Genomic DNA, 19,814 nt, shown 5'->3' with positions numbered 1-19,814 from the left:
GAGGTCTGGAACTCATTGCCTGAATGGGTCATAGGGTCACTTTCAAACAGTATTTTTAGTTGGTTGGTGTTATGTAAAGTATAGCTCAGAAGTGATGGACAAATGTAGATATCTTAGACGATAACAGATTCTTCAATCCCAGTTTATCACATTTCTCTATAGATTATAATATAGTATCTCAGACTTTTTTTTGTTATTGTACTTCCCTTGGTATTTAGCAGAAACTTGTCAATTTCTGCTTCTGCAATCAGCAAATTATATTTCTTGTTGGTGATGCAAAGTCCTGATTGCAGTAAGACTAGCTATTGCTGTACTTACTGATACAGCAATATTCTCCAGCATCTCTGTACAGCAGGCTGAGGTGTCTCTTGCGTGAGTTTGAAAAGGATCAGAGAATATGTCTGATTAACTAACAAAAAGGTGAAGGTTTTTGTATGTTGAGGTAAGATCTCTTATTCTTTCAAACTAAGAGAATTTAGTACCGTGCTACTCAATCTTTCTATTTATGATAAAGCCCACATCCTTTGGATTGGTCCAGTGAATCTTCACCACAGTCCCTCTAGATCAAGTACAAAAGGACACTAAAATGGCATACAATAATCTAAGTGCAATCTTATCAAGACCTTGTTTAATTGTAATGAGAATTCCCTACTCCTAAGTTCAAGTTCTCTGGTAACAAAACAACCAACAGATTGACCGGAAGTGCACTGAGAGCAGTAATCGTAAAGGAGTTGGGGGCTTGCTGTTCTGGTTAACAACGGATGGTGCAATCCTGGTCATAATACAATCGATGAAAGTGTTTGTAGCCCAGATATTGAACTTTTTGCTGTTGGATTCCGGCCATATTCCATTGAGATACAACACTGGGCGTCATCGGCGGTTGTTCCTGCTGGTGGCCATCGAACTTTTCAGTTCCTCCCGTGGAGGGTCAGACACCCTGAGCCAATAGACTGCTCCTGGACTTATTTCCATCTGGCATAGTTTGCATATTGTTGTTTGATTGTTTGAGGTTTTTGTATTTCTATATTTATGCTCTATTCTTGGGTGGTGCAGCTGTAACGAAACTCAATTTCCCTCGGGATCAATAAAATATGTCTATGTCCAGATGACTTACCCTCTTAATTATTTACTCTACCTACTTGGAATAAGAATCACAGGTCTTTCGGTCCAATGGGTCAATGCTGACCACAGCATCCTCTCTGCTGGTCCTAGTTGCCATAATTTGGCCCATAATCCCCTAAACCCTTCCACTCCATGTACCTATTCAAATGCCTCTTAAATGTTGCAATTGTCCATGCTTTGACCACTTCCTCCGGAAGTTAATTCCAGTACTCACTCCCATCTGTGTAAAGAGAATACCTCCCATGCCTCTTTTAAATCTCTCCTGTCTTGCATCTGTGTCTCTAATTTTGGACTTCTCCAGGCTGGGAAAAAGACTATGATCATTTACAAACCCCTCATGATTTTATAATCTTATATGAGATCATGTCTCATTCCTTGTGCTCCAGGAAATGAAAATCCAGCATGGCCAACCTCTCTCTATAATTCAGGACTTCCCAGTTCAGCAGAATCTTTGGAAATCTCCTTTGCACCCCCTCTAACTTGACGATGTTGTTCCTTCAACATGTATAATGTTTTATTTTCGTTATTTATTTAATTGGCTTCTCTTTATCTAGTTTTAGGAGACGTGAAGATCTGATCACATTTTAGGTCATACTTATGCAGAAACAGAGAAAATTCTATGTGGTTCACAAACTTTCTAGAACCACTGTATCTAAGTTGAAATCAATTTGCCATTCCTTAGCCCATCTCCCGACCTGATCAAGATCTCTTTGCAATTCATTGTAACCTGCTTAAGACCCTCTCATTTAGTATCATTAGTACACTTGATAGTTGTGTCATGTACATTTACATCCAAGTCATTTGCATAAATAATGAATAACAGAGGCCTCAACATTGATTCTGGGGCAGTTACAGGCCTCTAAATGGGAGATCAACCTTCAGCCATTACTCTCTGCTTCCTATCATCAAACAATTCTGAATGCACCTTGCTAACTTGCCCTGAATCCCATATGACCTAATCTTCCAGTTCAGCCTGTCATGCAGGACTTTGTCCATATGGACAACATCCACTGCATCATATTCATCTATCCTCTTAGTTACTTCCCTCAAAAACTCCAATACATTCAACAGGCATGAACTCCCATTGTCATGGTCTGGTCCGTGAAATCCGCATTCTGGTTCGCGTTCCGGTCCATGCTCCTTATTCCAGGTTTTCCGTTTTCCCCCAGTTTCTGTTGAGGCAGCTGATTCTCATTATGGCTGGCCTCATAAATAGCTTCAGGATTCAGCCTCTGGCTGCTGGATTGTTCCTGTCCAAAACCCCCTGTCTGAATCCCTTCTCTGCCCCTTCCTCCTGAAGCCTTGCCTCACCTGTAACTCTTGCCTGCACCACTGTCAAGTTCAACTGCCGGAGCAAGATAAGGAACTGTCTATCATTGCTTTGAACTGTCTCTGTGTCCACACCTTCGCTAGGTAGGTCTGGCCATTTGCCGCTACCTAGTGTTTGGATCTGTCTTTGTGTCCTTGCCTTTGCTATATAGGTCTGGCTGTTTGCCGCTACCTAGTGCTGGGAACAGTCTGTGTCCACGCCTTCGCTAGGTAGGTCTGACTGTCTGCTGCTACCTTGTGTTGGGAACCATCTTGCCGTATTCTGCATTCTGTGTAATGAGTCCCAGACCTACATCCTGTTCCCAAGGAGGGGTCCCGGCTCTGTGTTCCATTTTCCTCTCTCTCCCTCGACCAAGGCTCTGCGTTCATGTCTGTCCCTTGACCAAGTCAAGACTTCGGAGTCTTGTCCAGTACCACCCACGTCCAATAACCTTGTCCTGTCCTAGCCAAGGCTTTGTGTTCTTGTCTTGTCCATATGTATCACCCAGCCCAGGAGTACCTTGCCCAGCCCAGTGCTGGGGTTCCCTTGTCCTGTGCTGGGCTTCCCTTGTCCTGTCCAGGAGTCTCACATCCAGTCCTGTTGCCACTCCTCGTCCTGTAGCCATGTCTTGTCCGAGCCTAGTTCTGGAGTCCAAGCCCGAGTCAAGCCCCAGGTTCTGGGTCCTTGCCCAGTCTCTGGCTCGGAATCCATACCCAAACCTCGAGGAACCCAAGCCCCGTCTTGTCCTTGCCTCAGGGAACCCAAGCCCCATCACATCCTCGCCTTGGGGAACACAAGCCCCGTCACGTCCTCGCCTCGGGGAACCCAAGCCCCGTCACGTCTTTGCCTTGAGGAACCCAAGCCCTGTCACGTCCTCGCCTCGGGGAACACAAGCCCCTTCATGTCTGAGCCCAAGTCAAGACCCAGGTTTCGGGTCCTTGTCCAGTCTCTGGCTTGGAGTCCTTGTCCAGGTTCCAAGTTCCTAGTTCCTCGTTCAGGTCCTGCTTTCCTAGTCAAGTCCTTGCCCCAGCTCCTAGTCTGCATCCAGTCCTATCCCTAACTCTAGTCCAGTTCCTAGTACTTCAGTGTCTGTATCTTGCATTTGGGTCCGCTCCCAGCGCCCCCCTTATGACAGAACAGTCCAAGCCCAGGCTCCTAGTTCCAAGTTCCATGTCCTGGTTCCGCTATCCTAGTCAAGTCCTAGCCCAGGCCCTGTATCCTTGTCTCATCCAGGGCCTGTGTCATGTCCAGCGTCTTTTCTTCCCCACTTCTCTTGCTTAACTCTAGTCCTAGTCCTGTTCCTTGTTCTTCGGTGTCTGTGTCTTGCATTTGGGTCCACTCCCAGCGCCAATGCACAAAATCATTCTGACTATTCCTGATTAAACCTTGTTTATCCATGTAGTGGTAGATACTGTTCCTCAGAATGCCCTCCATTTGAAGTCAGGCTCACTCTCCTGCAGTTCCCCCGCTTGTCCTTGTTACCCTTCTTGAACAAAGCAACAAGATTAGCCAACCTCCAGACTTCTGGAATTTCACCCAGTAGCTACCAACAAAGCAAATATCTCTACAAATGCATCTGCAATTTTTTCCCTACCTCCCTGGAGGTGAGGCCCTGGAGATTTTCCACCTCTTCCAGGTCAGTTGTAATCTGGGTGGCTCAGCTGATAACCAGGAAAATTTAAACCTCACACAAGCCCTACCCTACTATTCTCACAACTACATGCAATTTCCTGACTGGTTTGTGTTAGAAATGTGGTTATGACCAAAGGAAAAAATGGCTGGAATCATTGAGCACTTTAGTGCAAGTGTGCTTATTAGGTGCATCAAAATCAAACTTCAAAAATATTAGCAAAAATAGAACATAGAATAGTACAGCACAGTACAGGCCCTTCGGCCCACAATGTTGTGCTGACCCTCAAACCCTGCCTCCCATATAACCCCCCACCTTAAATTCCTCCATATACCTGTCTAGTAGTCTCTTAAATTTCACTAGTGTACCTGCCTCCACCACTGACTCAGGCAGTGCATTCCATGCACCAACCACTCTCTGAGTAAAAAACCTCCCTCTGGTATCCCCCTTGAACTTCCCACCCCTTACCTTAAAGCCATGTCCTCTTGTATTAAGCAGTGGTGTACTGGGGAAGAGGCGCTTGCTATCCACTCTATCAATTCCTCTTAGTACCTTGTATACCTCTATCACGTCTCCTCTCTTCCTCCTTCTCTCCAGAGAGTAAAGCCCAAACTCCCTTAATCTCTGATCATAATGCATACTCTCTAAAACAGGCAGCATCCTGGTAAATCTCCTCTGTACCCTTTCCAATGCTTCCACATCCTTCCTATAGTGAGGTGACCAGAACTGGACACAGTACCCCAAGTGTGGCCTAACCAGAGTTTTATAGAGCTGCACCATTACATCGCGACTCTTAAACTCTATCCCTCGACTTATGAAAGCTAATACCTCATAAGTTTTCTTAACTACCCTGTCTACCTGTGAGGCAACTTTCAGGGATCTGTGGACATGTACGCCCAGATCCCTCTGCTCCTCCACACTACCAAGTATCCTGCCATTTACTTTGTACTCTGCCTTGGAGTTTGTCCTTCCAAAGTGTACCACCTCACACTTCTCCGGGTGAGGTGAAGTGTGAGGTGGTACACTTTGGAAGAACAAACTGCATCCTATCAATGTCTCTCTGCAACCTTTGACAATCCTCTACACTATCCACAACACCAGCAACCTTTTTGTTGTCTGCAAACTTGCCAACCCACCCTTCTACCCCCACATCCAGGTCGTTAATAAAAATCACGAAAAGTAGAGGTCCCAGAACCGATCCTTGTGGGACACCACTAGTGATAGCCCTCAAATCCGAATGTACTCCCTCCACCACAACCCTCTGCCTTCTGCAGGCAAGCCAATTCTGAATCCACCAGGCCTAGCATTGAGAGTATACTCACCAACTGCATCTCAGTGTGGTATGGCAATTGTCCCGTATCGGACCGCAAAGCACTCCAGCGTGTGGTAAAAACTGCCCAGTGGATTATCAGCACCTAATTGCCCACCATTGAGAACATCTACCACAAACGCTGCCTGGGCAGCATGAAAAGCATTAGCAGGGATGCATCTCACCCTAACCATGGACTTTTTACTCTCCTCCCATCCAGTAGTCGCTACAGGAGCCTCCGCTCCTGCACCAGCAGGCACAGGAAGAGCTTTTTCCCTGAGGCTGTGACACTGCTGAACCTCATATCACAGCGCTAAGCAGTATTGCATCCATATTGTACTGTCTCAGTACTTTTATATTTGTGTGCTGTAGCACTTTTTTTATTCGCAGTTATTTTGTAAATAACACTATTCTTTGCACTTCTGGTCAGATGCTAAATGCATTTCATTGGTTTTGTATCTGTACTCAGCACAATGACAATAAAGTTGAATCTATCTATCTATCTATCAAACTTCCCTGGATCCCATGCCTTCTGACTTTCTGAATAAGCCTACCGTGTGGAACCTTGTCAAATGCCTTACTAAAATCCATATAGATCACATCCACTGCACTACCCTCATCTATATGCCTGGCCACCTCCTCAAAGAACTCTATCAGGCTTGTTAGACACGATCTGCCCTTCACAAAGCCATGCTGACTGTCCCTGATCAGACCATAATTCTCTAAATGTCCATAGATCCTAGCTCTAAGAATCTTTTCCAACAGCTTTCCCACCACAGATGTAAGGCTCACTAGCCTATAATTACCCAGACTATCCCTGCTACCTTCTTTGAACAAGGGGACAACATTCGCCTCCCTCCAATCCTCCGGTACCATTCCCGTAGACAACGAGGACATAAAGATCCTAGCCAAAGGCTCAGCGACCTCTTCCCTCACCTCGAGGAGCAGCCTGGGGAATATTCCATCAGGCCCCGGGGACTTATCCATCCTAATGTATTTTAACAACTCCAACACCACCTCTCCCTTAATATCAATATGCTCCAGAACATCAACCTCACTCATATTGTCCTCACCATCATCAAGTTCCCTCTCAATAGACAATAGACAATAGGTGCAGGAGTAGGCCATTCAGCCCTTCGAGCCAGCACCACCATTCACCGTGATCATGGCTGATCATCCACAATCAGTACCCTTTTCCTGCCTTCTCCCTATATCCCTTCACTCTGCTATCTTTAAGAGCAGTATCTAACTCTTTTTTGAAAGAATCCAGAGAATTGGCCTCCACTGCCTTCTGAGGCAGAGCATTCCACAGAACCACAACCCTCTGTGTGAAAAAGTTTTTCCTCAACTCCGTTCTAAACTGTCTACCCCTTATTCTTAAACTGTGGCCTCTGGTTCTGGACCCCCGCAACATCAGGAACATGTTTCCTGCCCCTAGTGTGTCCAATCCCTTAATAATCTTATATGTTTCAATAGATCCCCTCTCATCCTTCTAAATTCCAGTGTAATATCATAATATCATTGGATATTATATATATATATTATATTATATATATAATATCCCCTCTCATTGGTGAATACTGAAGAGAAGTATTGATTGAGGACCTCGCTCACTTCCACAGCCTCCAGACACATCTTCCCACCTTTATCTCTAATCGGTCCTCCCTTCACTCCTGTCATCCTTTTGTTCTTCACATAACTGAAGAATGCCTTGGGGTTTTTCTTTACCCTACTCCCCAAGGCCTTCTCATGCCCCTTTCTTGCTCTTCTCAGCCCTTTCTTAAGCTCCTTTCTTGCTACCCTATATTCCTCAATAGACACATCTGATCCTTGTTTCCTAAACCTCATGTATGCTGCCTTCTTCCACCTGACTAGATTTTCCACCTCACTTGTCACCCATGGTTCCTTCAACCTACCATTCTTTACCTTCCTCACCGGGACAAATTTATCCCTCACATCCTGCAAGAAATCCCGAAACATCGACCACATGTCCATAATACATTTCCCTGCAAAAACATCATCCCAACTCACAACTGCAAGTTCTAGTCATAAAACCTCATAATTTGCCCTTCCCCAATTAAAAATTTTCCTGTCCTCTCTGATTCTATTCTTTTCCATGATAATGTTAAGGCCAGAGAACGGTGGTCTCTTTTCCCCAGATGCTCACCCACTGAGAGATCTGTGACCTGACCTGGTTCGTTACCTAATACTAGATCTAATACTAGTATGGCATTCCCCCTAGTCAGCCTGTCAGCATACAAGTAACAAACTCTGCACCGTCCAAACCATTGGAACTAATCAGGTGCCAATCAATATTAGGGAAGTTAAAGTCACCCATGATAACAACCTGTTATTTGTGCAACCTTCCAAAATCTGCCTCCCAATCTGCTCCTCAGTATCTCTGCTGCTACCAGGGGGCCTATAAAATACTCCCAATAGAGTAACTGCCTCCTTCCTTTTCCTGACTTCCACCCACACTGACTCAAAAGAGGATCCTGCTACATTATCCACCCTTTCCGTAGCTGTAACAGTATCCCTGACCAGTAATGCCACCCCTCCTCCCCTTTTTCCCCCTCTCTATCCCTTTTAAAGCACTGAAGTCCAGGAATATTGAGAATCCATTCCTGCCCTGGTGCCAGCCAAGTCTCTGGAATGGCCACTACATCATAATTCCATGTATGTATCCAAGCTCTCAGTTCATCACCTTTGTTCCTGATGCTTCTTGCTTTGAAGTACCCGCACTTTAGCCCTTCTACCTTACTACCTTTACTACCTTTACACCCTTTATTCTGCTTCTCTTTCCTCAAAGCCTCTCTGTATGTTAGATCTGGCTTTACTCCATGCACTATTTTCACTGCTCTATCGCTCTGGGTCCCATCCCCCTTGCAAACTAGTTTAAACCCTCCCGAACCATACTAGCAAACCCACCTGCAAGGATATTTTTCCCCCCTGAAATAGTGAAAAGAAAACTACCAAAATTTACAGAAGACATCTACCAGAAAACACAATAGTAGCTCTATACCAGGGGTTCCCACCCATTTTATACCATTAACCGAGGGGTCGTGTACCTCAGGTTGTGAACACCTGCTCTATAGTACTCTTGTCAGTGTGAACTCCTAGCACCCTCTAACTCTCACTGAGGGTGACGAGCTCCTTTTTATTTGGCACTAGGACATACCATCTTTAATTACCAACAAAGTTAACTGCACATGAATTAGGACATGATGCACCCCACAAGGTAGTTACAATCATATTACAACATAAACAGGAGTATCTACCTTAAACACAGTATACAAACAACATATACACGTTTACAAGTCCCCATCACTGAAGAAGTGGAATATTCTGTCATGTATGGCGGGAAAGCATGATAAAGCCAACCCAAGTGCATCAGCTTGGATTAGGACCCGTTATGAGAACATACAGGGGAAGATATTGAAGTACGAACATTCAGCACAACGACTGCAGAATGTCAAGGCAATGCTTGTGCACGTAAGGTGTGCGTCTACCGAGTGTTGTCCATCACAGTCTGCCTCCCATGTTCCCACTTACAATTAGTGGATTTATATTATAGCAATGCCAAGGTGACCATCCTCTTCTTACTTCTAAGTTAAGTAATAAAGTCAATTTAATTCTATTCTACCCAAGTGACCTCACTAGATGACCCCTCAAGAATACCCTCCCTAAGTACCACTGTTCTGTCCTACCTTATCCAAAAGAGCCTCCATTCTTACCTAAGCCTTTCTCTCAGCCATGTTTTTGTTATGGCCCAATATCCCAGTTGGAACGTCTCTGTTGGCCTCCTGCGACTTGTGACAAGCACACACTACTTCCTTGGAATATCAGCAAAACCCAATCTGTTTCTGTATAATAAATAGTCCACTTCTCTACTTCTTAAACCAAAGTGGATTACCTCACATTTCTTCCAAATGCACTTCATCCACCATGTTCTTATCCATTCACTTAGTTTATTTATAGCCCTTTGAAATCTTTTAGTGTCCTTTTCTGTACTTACAATCCCATCTAACTTGAAAATAATTGTAGACCTGTTAACCCATGAAATAAATATTCTGTGTGGTATACTTGCACTTTAATACATTTGCAGAAAGTGTGGAATTGCAGAAATTTGGACTTGAATTTCTGTAACACAAAAAAATTCTGCAGATGCTGAAAATCCAAAGCAACACACACAAAATGCTGGAGCAACTCAGCAGGTCAGGCAGCATCCCCATGGAAATGAACAAACGATTGACATGTCAGGCAGACAACCTACTTCAGGAGTGGAAAGGAAGGGGAAAGATGCCAGAATAAAAAGGTGGGAGGAAAGGAAGATGAAGACTGGTGGGTGGGTAAGGAAAAGGGCTGGTGAGGAAGGAATTTGATAGGAGAGGAGAGTGGACTATAGGAGAAAGGCGAAGAGGAGGGGGAACAGGGTGAGGTGATAGGCAGGTGAGGAGAGGTAAGTTGCCAGAGTGGGGAACAGAAGAAGGGAAGGGTGTGGGAAAATAATTCTGCTGGGAGGGGAAATCCTCCTCTTGTGCCATACAAGACCATCCTCAGGGTGGAGGGGCAACACATTATTTTCCATCTGCGTAGCCTCCATCCTGATGGCATAAATATCGATTTCTCTTTCTGTTAAGAAAAAATTCCCTCCTCCTTCATCCTTCCTCTATTCTCAAATCTGGCCTCTTACCTCTTCTTTCCTGCCTATCACCTCCCCCTGGTGCCCCTTCTCCTTTCCTTTCTCCTATAGTCCACTCTTCGCTCCTATCAAATTCTCTATTTTCAAGTCCTTTACCTTTTCCACCCGCCTGGCTTCACCTATCACCTCTAGCTATCCTCCTTCCCCTCTCCATCCCTTTTATGGTGGTTTCTTCCCGTGCTTTTCAATCCTGAAGAAGGGTGTCAGCCCAAAATGTCGAATGTTTGTTCATTACCATAGATGCTGCCTGTCCTGCTGAGTTCCTCCAGCATTTTGTGTGTATTGAATTTCCATGGCAGGTCTGGTTTTGTGGCATGTCCTTAGTGAAAGATCAGTTAAAGCACCTGAAAAACTGTATAAACATCATTAGTATCCTCAATCAAGTCAATGCAAATAAAATGCTTTTACTTGGAACAAAGTAAAAAAATAGTAGGCAGCAGATTATTGCTGAAAGAGTGAAGAGAAACGAATGGAGTCAGAACCAGAATTAGAATCAGATTTATTATCGCTGACATACGTCATCAAATTTGTCGGTTTGCAGCAGCAGATCAGTGGAATACACAAAATATTACTATAATTGCAATTAGAAATATAAAAAAGTGCAAAAAGAGAGCAAAAGTGAAGCTGTATTCATGGGTTCATTCATGGACCATTCAGAAATCAGAGGATGGAAGGGAAGAAGCTGTTTCTAAAATGTTGAGTGTATGCCTTCAGACTCCTGTATCTCCTCCCTGATGGTAGTAATCAAAAGAGAGCATGTACTGGATGGTGGTGATCCTTAATGTTGAATGCAGCCTTTTTAAGGCATCACCTTTTGAAGATGTTCACAATGATGGGGAGGTTAGTTCCCATGATGGGGCCTGCTCAGTTTACAGTCCTGCCAAAGGGTCTTGACCTGAAACAGTCTGTACTCTTTTCCATAGATGCTGCCTGGCCTGCTGAGTTCCTGCAGCTTTTTATGTTTGTGTGTGTGTGTTGCTTGGATTTCCAACATTTGCATATTTTCTCTTGTGATTGGTTTATAACCCTCTTCAGCTATTTCCAGTCCTGTGCATTGGTACCTTCATACCAGACAGTGATGCACCTAGTTAGAAGGCTTTCCACGGTATACCTGTATAAATTTACCTGAGTCTTTGGTGGCATATTAAATTTCCTCCCACCCCTGATGAAATATACCTGCTGTCATGGCTTCTTTGTAATTCCACAATAGGTTGGGCCCAAGGATGATCGCGAGAGATGTTGACACCCAGAAATTTGAAGATGGAGTGGAAACCAAGTTGACGTTCAAATTTGAACTTGCAAATCAGATACCTGAACTAGGCACTGATTGTGATTGTGATTAATGGGAATTCTAAAACAATGGTAGAACTGGAATGGTATTGTCTATCAATGCAAGACAGATTCTTAAACTCATCTTCAGTAACTGTACAAAGAAATTCCTAATAAGAAGGTAAGTATGTGAACAAATAGGTGGAGTTTTCTGTATCAGTACACTACACTATTTTAGTTAAATACTGAATGATATCCTATACATATTGTCCTTATAAACCTTAACTTAGATTGATTAAGTAACATGCATACTTTCCTCTGGCGAGAGAATTCATACTCCATTCATGCAAATGATCATTAAATGGATGTGCTTTATTTTGCAGACTCCTAAATATCTCAATTGCTTTGTCGTCACTGTTTTTAAAAAAAGTATTACTAAACTTTGAATCCAGGAATAGATTTTGTCTGTTGTCAATATATATAATCAACTAAAATAATTTGCTACCTAAATAATTGATCAAGTAATATGAAGTATTTACTTTGAATTGCATAGGAGTCATTTTCACAAGCAGCATGAGTTAAATATACTACAGCATGATAAATGAGTTAGAAGTTCCAGGATTCGATTTCATTGCCTGTAAAACTGTGAATCAAATTCTACTCAGTATTATTTATGAGTAATTGGAATATCATGTGAGGGACAAATGTGCAATTAATGCAAATATAAAAAGATATTGAATTGCTATTCAGTCATTAATTTAATTCTAATAATATATTGGCTGCTGCTCATTACAGTCATGCCTGAATGGTGTGAGGTTGCAGTATTTGCATACAAATTAAATGCACTTCCTCAACTAGATCTAAACAAACATGAAGATTCCCTTATGTAAGGACATGAGGCTCTATTCCAGCCTCCAAAGACAACACTAAAGCCCATCAACCATATATGGAGTTAGATCAGAATCGTCACATCCCAATTCAAAAAGATAAACCTTAAGGATGGTCTTCACCACTAAAAGCATATATCTTTTATCCCACTGAGAAACCACCAGGTTTTTGACCTGTCAGGGAGGGGTAGCACCTCTGGTGGGGGAACATGTCACGTCTTTTTCAAGGCAGTTAGTCCACATTTGGTCCCCACTTTGTACTCAGCTCAGACATGTGGCTCCCCGTAGCTGTTTGCATGCGACAACGGCCACACCTCAGGCAACGGTTTCGACAAGCCGGCTGAACCAGGTGAGGGTAGCTGACGGGTCTCAAACCCTCGGTGAGATAGGGAGTTCTCTATCCCAGCATGAGAAGACAGACTCCGACAGATTGAGCAGACGAGACCAATGGAAGGTCCAACGCAGACATCCCACCTTTCCCGGAAGTTCCGGGAGTCTCCCACATATTGATAGTGAGGGAGAGTGAGCATCCTGATTGGTCTCTCTTCCTGCTAAGAGTGGTCCCCAACCACCGGGCCACGAGGAAATGAAATGATTTGGCGATATGAAACTATATGAGACAGCTGCACCTTTCCTCATTCCCTGTCACGCACTGTTGAACTTGAACGCACAGGAGGTCATTACACACGCACCATCCATGTCAGTACGGGAAAATCAACTCGTCGAGCTTGCAAATGATGGCGGGCTGAAAAGTATGTTTATAACATCTCTGCCAGCATTCTGGATCAAAGTCAAGGCTGAATATCCTGAGATAGCCACGAAAGCACTGAAAACGTTGCTTCCATTTCCAACATCATATCTCTGCAATGAATGCAAGGAAAACCAAATTTCAGAATAGACTGGACATAAGGAACCCCCTTCGAGTATCACTGTCTCCCATCACCCCTCGATGGGACCGTCTTGTTGCAGGGAAACAAGCCCAGGGCTCCCACTGATTCAGCGATATTGGTGTGTTGCAATGATTTTATATGTTCATATGAGGAAAATATGTGCTGTGTTTAATATCCAAGCATTACTTAAAATGTTATGATGATATTGACTTATAGTTGACTTATCACCTATATTCCGGTCGTGATTAGCACCCCCGCCCCCGGTCGACCAGTCCGCAAGAATATTGTCAATATTAAACCGGTCCATGGTGCAAAAAAGGTTGGGGACCCCTGCTAAGTAGACCTATCAGTTTTCTCTGTGGGCGGGCTTTACAGTCGACCTCAACCATAATGACAGTGTTGCTCGCTGCACTGTTTGCAACAGTGACTTTTCTATTGCCCATGGTGGGTTAAAATGTAAAGGTCACATTGAGGTGAGTTTAACAGGTGTCATTCGTTCATTAGCATAGCTAAAGTTATTTAAACTAGCTGGCTGGCTGCTAAGGAGCCACGATATTGATGTCCTACGTGATGAGGCCAAACTCCCTGTAGACTTGCTTCAAGTTGTGATAGAATAAACATGATAATATAATATAAGTACATATTTTAGTGTCACGTTTTCTGCATATACCCAACTTGGTTTACAGATTAGACAAAATCACTAAACAAAGTATTACGTACACCCTTGGAGGTCGACGGCGGGGGGTGGGGGGGGGAGGAGGTGGGATATGGGGTTGTGGGGGGCGGGGGTGCTACCTCCCTGAAATGAGTTTTTGCAGAGTGGGATGTCTGCCAACTGTCAAGAAGGTGGTCTCTGCAAGCGTCGTGGAACGTGTAGAGCAGGACAAGACACAGAAGACGTCCTGGTCATCCACTGCACCTAGTCCCATCTCCAGCCATCTCGACTCTGTCTTGCCACTGGATCCAGATGGGAATTGGGAAGAGAGAGAGAGGCTGACGCTGCACAACTCTCCCTCACTTAAATCCAAATCATGCGCTAGTCTCGACACCATCATAATGGTTTCAAGGTCCTCATCGACGTTGACGATGAATGAACACACATATAATGGAGCATAAGAAAAAAAATCTACAGATATGAAAATCTGAAACAAAACAAAATGTTGGAAGCATTCATGAGCTCAGACAGCAGCTGTGGAAGGAGAAGAATGGTTAGCATTTTTGTTTGAAGAGTATTGTCAGAATTAAATTTCTTTAGATCAAAGTTCATCAATCTGAAATGTTATTTTTGGTGTTCCCTACACAAAACAATCATATCACCTCCACTGTTTTGCTGAAAAAATAAAGGACAACCCGTTTTTCACTTAACCTAGAAATTAATTATTAGTAGCTTCTACAATCCATACGTAAGAAGACTGTCTATAAAATTCTCTAATGTCAAGTGTGGAGAGTTTTACTAAGTATGGAAAAGTCATTCATCCAGAAGATTTTATTAATGTCAATTTTTTCAGCTGCTAAGTGCAGGAACGACTCCTTCAAAGAGCAGAAATTGTAAGGTGTTATAGGTAAATCTGTCTGCAGATAGAAGAAAATGCAGAAGCTGGAACGAAAAGCAACTCTAGAGGTACTCAGTGGGACAAGTAGCAACTGTGAGGGAGAGGAATTGTCAAAAATGCTTCTACCTCCAGAGATGCTGTTCAACAATTTGAGCTCTCTGGCAGTTTGTTTTCTCTCCCAGTGTCTGTCTGTAAATGGATGTTTGTTTTAGCAAACTCATGGTGATTTATGCCACAGTTTCTTGAGTCATTGCATCAACTTAAAGCTGGAAGCTTTCACTTTGAAGAACAAGGAACTGTGAAATAAACTTTCTAATGATTCAACTTAACAAATATGGTTATTGTTATAAAATATTTACAGTAATTTTACTGAAAACTCCTGTAAGTCTGTGTTCTGAATGATTTAGCATCTAACTTATGATTAGTATATTTAATATTTAAGTAATATTTGAACAATATTGTAAATATATTGCTTGATTAAGCATTCTTTGTTTGTTTACATATTTCATTATGGGTTATATGTTAGAAGTACATGAATGGCGTATGCCATTAGGCCACCACGTCATAAATGAGCACCTCACTAAAAGAAAAGTAAGTAGACCCTTATCCCTGGTCCTGTGCTTTTCTTTTCATTAGTTTCTGGAGTAAAAAAACATAACAGTAGCATCAAAGGAGTTTTATTACAAACCCTAGATGACTACATACCTGTTGAAGCACAGCACAGTTTTTTCAAGGAAAAAAAAAGAGACATTTGAGTTCAAAAGAAGCACAGTACATTTTCGTACAAAGGGGGAAAGAGACTTGAGTTGAAAAAAGGCAGAAAACAGACAGTAACACACATAAAAGTTGCTGGTGAACGCAGCAGGCCAGGCAGCATCTCTAGGAAGAGGTGCAGTCAACATTTCAGGCCGAGACCCTTCGTTAGTCCTGACGAAGGGTCTCAGCCTGAAATGTCAACTGCACATCTTCCTAGAGATGCTGCCTGGCCTGCTGCGTTCACCAGCAACTTTTATGTGTGTTGCTTGAATTTCCAGCATCTGCAGAATTCCTGTTGTTTGCGTTTAGAAAAGAGACAGTATTCACTGTCTCATAAACAGAGAATACCAGGTGATAATAATAATAATAAAAAAAACAGAAATGGATGGCTACATTGGAAAGATGGACATATTCAATTGCACAACAGATAACTGGATGATGTATACTGAACAAATTGAGCAGTATTTTAAAGCAAATGGAATAGCCAATAAGAAGCGAGTACCAGTTTTGCTTAGTGCAACAGAGGGAAAAGCATACAGTTTGCTTGGAAATTTAACTGCTGCCAATGAAACCAGCCAAAATGAGCTTTCCTGCCAGTATAAATGCAATGCAGGAACAGATAGAATGGAAACCATTGTTTATTGCAGATTTAGGTTTCATAAGCGGAATCAAAAGGAAGGGGAGTCCATTTCAGTGTACATGACTGTTCTGTCTTTTCTGATAATACTTCTAATTACTAGATTCCTTTTGGCTAGGATCAAGTGTAGTATCTGTTCTTATCAGACCAGGAGGCGGAGGTGAAGAGTTCACGCTGACGCAGGGGTGGATCCTAATGCTGATTGGCCTCCAATCTAACACCCCATACCAGCGACGACAGCAGTGAGGAAGATGGCAGCAGCGAGCAGTGCATCGGCTCGAGGCCAGGGTATCAAGAACACTGTCAGGCTGACAGTGCGAGACCGGAACGGGGGCACCGGCTTCACCCGAGAGACCTTCATCCGGAAGGTCTTCATGGAATGCTGCGGATTTACGCCCGACGACATCTACTGCGTCCAGGACTTTGCAGGTTTCTTCGACGTGACTTTCCGGCAGGCTGCAGGGTGGCAGAAGCTGTACCAGCAGCTTCAGCTGAAGGGGACAGAGGCGCCGCTGTCGCTGCTGAAAGCACAGGCCCTCTTTGCAACGGCTACCCAACAGGAACGGACAATCACGGTGCACATGTTCAACCCGCACGTGCCAGTGGTAGATGTCCTTACATTCCTCGCTCGGTATGTGGAGAGCGTAGAAACACCAGCAGACATGAAGGACGGACTGGGAATCTGGACCAGCAAACGGCAGGTCAAGGTGAAGCTGAGGTTGGATTCCAACGGCGGCGTCATCCACCCTCCCTCCGTCTTCGCCATTGGAGGGAACCGAGGGTACACGGTGTACGCGGGGCAACCCAGGGTGTGCCGAAACTGCGGCAAGGCAGGGCACATCGCAGCCCAGTGCAGGGTGGTGATGTGCAAGAACTGCAAAACTGAAGGCCACCTGACCAAAGACTGCACGCAGGCCAAGTCCTGCAACCTTTGTGGACAAGCTGGCCACCTGTACAGAGCCTGCCCGAGGCGTGGGGGCACCTACGCACAGGCGACCAGGGGAGGTGCTGGCCCTGAAAGGGCCCAGGCAGTTTCGGACGCCCCTGCCAGCACTGCAGAAGAGGCACCCGACAGGGCGGACGATGAGACCAGGGAGGAAGGGGCAAGCACCCTGAGACCTGCCACCCCACTGCAGACCCTCCAGGACCAAGCAAACGACGAGCAGGAGTCCATGGAGGAGGGGAGAGCTGAAGTGGAAACGGAATGGAAGGTCGTGAAACGGAAAAAGACCCAAAAGGCGGCGGCCAAGCGACAGAAGGCGGAGCAACACAAGAAAAGGGCAGGGAACCACACAGCCTCTGGTACCCTGTCCTCTTCAGAGGAGGAAGGAGTTGGGGGAGGCCAGCAGCCCCAGCGGAAGAAGCGGCTGGCAGAACAGGTGGAGAGGAGGAGAGAGGAGGAGGAAAGTCTGCTGACCACCCCCCAAGTACAGGAGGCGGAGAGCAGCAGAGACACAGTGCTCCGGGAATCCCGGAGCAGAGCCACGGCTGGCACCCAGCAGCCGGAAGGGGAAGCAGCCCAGGAAGCCAACAACCCCCCGGGCCCAGAACCAGAACGGCCACACACGGAGGAGTACTACAAGCAGTACCTGAGCCCACAGGAGGTGGAAAACTTCACAAAGGCGGTGGGAATGAAAGCTCAGGATGGCAAGGGTGAGGACGGAGAGCAGCCAAAATAAAAGACCTACAATGATGGCAGACCTTAAATTGGCGTGCTTGAATGTGCGAAGTTTGAAGAGTACTGGGCGATGCGTCAGCACGCTCCAGTACCTGGACACTGTAAAGACCGACGTGACCTTCCTCCAGGAGTGCGGACTACCACATCTCCGTAACTACCGGAGCTGGTCACGGTGGTGGAAAAAAGGTTTGTCTGTGTGGTCGGGGGGCAACGGTTGTCGCGCTTCCGGCCTGGGGATTCTGCTACGGGGAGGCAACTTCTCAATCACCCAAGTTAAAGAGGTGGTTGCGGGGCGCCTCCTGGTAGCAGACGTCAAATACCGGGGCACTCCGCTCCGGCTGATCAACGTGTACGCCTCCCCCGTTCGGAGCGAGCGGCTGGCCGTCTTCGAGCAGTTCCCACAGCTGCTGGTGACGTCCCAGCCGGTCGTTCTGGCCGGAGACTTCAACTGCACCATTGATGCGGCTGGAGGACCCGGCAGCGCCGACAGCAGGCTGGACAGTACCTCCAGACTCCTGAGGGAAATAGTAAAGACAGCCAAGCTGCGCGACGCCTTTGGCACCCCCACAGGTGGAGCACAGCCGCAAGCCACCTGGACACGCTCAGCCCGCTCCCGGATCGACTTCCTCTTCCTGTCAGAGTCCCTCACGGTCAGGTCCACCGACGTCACGCCGGTGTTCTTCTCTGACCACTGCCTTCTGAGAGCCACCTGTCTTTTACGGGAGGACCAGAAGGCAGGCAGGGGGACGTGGAAGCTGAATGTTAAGCTGCTGACCCCAGAGAACATCGAGGAACTAGAGAGGAAGTACACAGGTTGGAGAACCTTGAAAGCCTTCTTTGATTCCCCGGTTCACTGATGGGAAGCCACCAAGGAGAACATTAAGAGGTTCTTCATCCGCAAGGGTATCCAGAAGGCAAGGCAGGAGCAGAGGGAACTGCGTAAACTCCAGGCAGAGTTGCAGCAACTTCTCCTTCTGCAGTCGAAGGGGGTGGATGTCAGGGAGGAATTGCGAGAGGTGAAGGGCCGGCAAGCCCATAACCTCGCCGCCGAATCCTCCAAGATCATCTTCCGATCAAGGGTCCAAACCGTGGAGCAGGACGAGACGTGCTCACGCTTCTTCTTCCAAAAGGTGCACAGGGGGAGCTCTGTGATCCACAACCTTAAGGAAGAGGACGGCTCAGTCGCGTCCTCGCAGACCGACATACTGAGGATCTGCAAGTCCTTCTATGCCGGTCTGTACGACGAAAAGGCCACAGAATCCACAGCCTCCCGCAACCTCCTGTCGTCTATCACGCAGGTCTTACTTAGACGACGGCAAGCGAGAGAGTCTGGATCAGCCACTGACCCTGGATGAGCTGACAGGCTCCATCCGTTCCTTTGGGTCGGGTAAGACTCCCGGAAGCGACGGCTTACCGGCTGAGTTGTACTCGGCTCTGTGGAACTGGATGGGCCCAGACCTGCTGGAAGTGTACAACGCTATGCTTCTGGCCGGTAGTATGTCTGAGTCCATGAGGAAGGGCATCATCACCCTCATCTACAAGCAGAAGGGGGAAAGGGAGGACATTAGAAATTGGAGACCCATCTCTCTCCTGAATGTGGACTACAAGATCCTGTCCAAGGCTATCGCCAACAGGGTCAAGTCTGCTCTGGGACAGGTGATCCACCCAGACCAAACCTGTGCTGTACCAGGCAGGAAGATCTCAGACAGCCTCGCGCTGCTGAGGGACACCATCGCCTACGTGCAGGACAGGAGGGTGGACGCCTGCCTGGTCAGCTTGGACCAGGAGAAAGCCTTCGACAGGATATCGCACACGTACGTGCTCTCCAAAATGGGATTTGGGGAGGGAATCCGGAATTGGATTAGACTGCTCTACACAGACATTCGTAGTGCAGTCCAGGTTAACGGGTGGGAAACAGACAGCTTCCCCATCAGGTCTGGAGTCAGGCAGGGCTGTCCCCTCTCCCCTGTCTTGTTTGTCTGCTGCATAGAACCCTTTGCGGAAGCCATCAGGAGGGATGAGGACATAAGAGGGGTGACGCTGCCAGGCAGTGGAGGGACCCAAGTGAAAAC

This window comes from Mobula hypostoma, chromosome 2 (assembly GCF_963921235.1).
Source record: "Mobula hypostoma chromosome 2, sMobHyp1.1, whole genome shotgun sequence".
NCBI lineage: Eukaryota > Metazoa > Chordata > Chondrichthyes > Myliobatiformes > Myliobatidae > Mobula > Mobula hypostoma.
The sequence above is the reverse complement of the archived record's forward strand: the minus strand, read 5'-3'. Positions refer to the sequence as shown.